This window comes from Somniosus microcephalus, chromosome 4, assembly GCF_052327205.1.
Source record: "Somniosus microcephalus isolate GS21.2 chromosome 4, FLI_Smic_1.0, whole genome shotgun sequence".
Classification (NCBI taxonomy): Eukaryota; Metazoa; Chordata; class Chondrichthyes; order Squaliformes; family Somniosidae; genus Somniosus; species Somniosus microcephalus.
Genome location: NC_140990.1, coordinates 208852326 through 208854923, shown reverse-complemented (window position 1 = coordinate 208854923; position 2598 = coordinate 208852326). Strand labels below are relative to the sequence as shown.

The 2598-nt window shown below is 50.2% G+C and overlaps 1 protein-coding gene across 3 annotated transcripts in view; it reads right to left on the bottom strand.

The window, feature by feature from the left end:
• Positions 1-2598, bottom strand: part of armc8 (armadillo repeat containing 8) — a 135690-nt gene that overhangs the window by 44948 nt on the left and 88144 nt on the right. The window lies entirely within an intron of this gene.

Below are 2598 nucleotides of genomic sequence, written 5' to 3'. Positions count from 1 at the left end.
AGAGATTGAGTGAGTGTGAGAGAGAGAGATTGGGAGTGTGAGAGAGAGAGATTGGGAGTGTGAGAGAGAGAGATTGGGAGTGTGAGAGAGAGAGATTGGGAGTGTGAGAGAGAGAGATTGGGAGTGTGAGAGAGAGAGATTGGGAGTGTGAGAGAGAGAGATTGGGAGTGTGAGAGAGAGAGATTGGGAGTGTGAGAGAGAGAGATTGGGAGTGTGAGAGAGAGAGATTGGGAGTGTGAGAGAGAGAGATTGGGAGTGTGAGAGAGAGAGAGATTGGGAGTGTGAGAGAGAGAGATTGGGAGTGTGAGAGAGAGAGATTGGGAGTGTGAGAGAGAGAGATTGGGAGTGTGAGAGAGAGAGATTGGGAGTGTGAGAGAGAGAGATCGGGAGTGTGAGAGAGAGAGATCGGGAGTGTGAGAGAGAGATAGGGAGTGTGAGAGAGAGAGATCGGGAGTGTGAGAGAGAGAGATCGGGAGTGTGAGAGAGAGAGATCGGGAGTGTGAGAGAGAGAGATCGGGAGTGTGAGAGAGAGAGATCGGGAGTGTGAGAGAGAGAGATCGGGAGTGTGAGAGAGAGAGATCGGGAGTGTGAGAGAGAGAGATCGGGAGTGTGAGAGAGAGAGATCGGGAGTGTGAGAGAGAGAGATCGAGTGAGAGAGAGCGGTGAGAGAGAGAGATCGGGAGTGTGAGAGAGAGAGATCGGGAGTGTGAGAGAGAGAGATCGGGAGTGTGAGAGAGAGAGATCGGGAGTGTGAGAGAGAGAGATCGGGAGTGTGAGAGAGAGAGATCGGGAGTGTGAGAGAGAGAGATCGGGAGTGTGAGAGAGAGAGATCGGGAGTGTGAGAGAGAGAGATCGGGAGTGTGAGAGAGAGAGATCGGGAGTGTGAGAGAGAGAGATCGGAGTGTGAGAGAGAGAGATCGGGAGTGTGAGAGAGAGAGATCGGGAGTGTGAGAGAGAGAGATCGGGAGTGTGAGAGAGAGAGATCGGGAGTGTGAGAGAGAGAGATCGGGAGTGTGAGAGAGAGAGATCGGGAGTGTGAGAGAGAGAGATCGGGAGTGTGAGAGAGAGATCGGGAGTGTGAGAGAGAGAGATCGGGAGTGTGAGAGAGAGATCGGGAGTGTGAGAGAGAGAGATCGGGAGTGTGAGAGAGAGAGATCGGGAGTGTGAGAGAGAGAGATCGGGAGTGTGAGAGAGAGAGATCGGGAGTGTGAGAGAGAGAGATCGGGAGTGTGAGAGAGAGAGATCGGGAGTGTGAGAGAGAGAGATCGGGAGTGTGAGAGAGAGAGATTGGGAGTGTGAGAGAGAGAGAGAGAGATCGGGAGTGTGAGAGAGAGAGATTGGGAGTGTGAGAGATTGGGAGAGAGAGATTGGGAGAGAGAGAGATTGGGAGTGTGAGAGAGAGAGAGATTGGGAGTGTGAGAGAGAGAGATTGGGAGAGAGAGAGATTGGGAGTGTGAGAGAGAGAGATTGGGAGTGTGAGAGAGAGAGAGAGATTGGGAGTGTGAGAGAGAGATAGAGAGATTGGGAATGTACCCAACGATGTTCAACGGCTTTAAATTAATACTGTTTAAACTAATATTGTATGTACCCAACGAAGGTCAAAATTGTTTGACACCTACAGAATGTTGGAAAACTGTACTTTTTGTTATGTAAGCTTTGGCAATATGGTTCCCTGTAAACTTTCATGCCAATAAAGCATTTGAATTGAATTGAATTGAATTGATTGGGAGTGAGAGAGAGATTGGGAGTGTGTGAGAGAGAAAGAGATTGGGAGTGTGAGAGAGAGAGAGAGAGAGAGATTGGGAGTGTGAGAGAGAGAGATTGGGAGTGTGAGAGAGAGAGAGAGATTGGGAGTGAGAGAGAGAGATTGGGAGTGTGAGAGAGAGAGAGATTGGGAGTGTGAGAGAGAGAGAGAGAGGTTGGGAGTGTGAGAGAGAGATTGGGAGTGTGAGAGAGAGAGAGATTGGGAGTGTGAGAGAGAGAGGTTGGGAGTGTGAGAGAGAGATTGGGAGTGTGAGAGAGAGAGAGAGATTGGGAGTGTGAGAGAGAGAGATTGGGAGTGTGAGAGAGAGACTGGGAGTGTGAGAGAGAGAGATTGGGAGTGTGAGAGACAGAGAGATTGGGAGTGTGAGAGAGAGAGAGATTGGGAGTGTGAGAGAGAGAGAGATTGGGAGTGTGAGAGAGAGAGAGATTGGGAGTGTGAGAGAGAGATTGGGAGTGTGAGAGAGAGAGATTGGGAGTGTGAGAGAGAGAGATTGGGAGTGTGAGAGAGAGAGATTGGGAGTGTGAGAGAGAGAGAGATTGGGAGTGTGAGAGAGAGAGAGAGAGAGAGATTGGGAGTGTGAGAGAGAGAGAGAGAGATTGGGAGTGTGAGAGAGAGAGAGAGAGAGAGATTGGGAGTGTGAGAGAGAGAGAGAGAGATTGGAGTGTGAGAGAGAGAGAGATTGGGAGTGTGAGAGAGAGAGAGATTGGGAGTGTGAGAGAGAGAGATTGGGAGTGTGAGAGAGAGAGAGATTGGGAGTGTGAGAGAGAGAGAGATTGGGAGTGTGAGAGAGAGAGAGATTGGGAGTGTGAGAGAGAGAGAGATTGGGAGTGTGA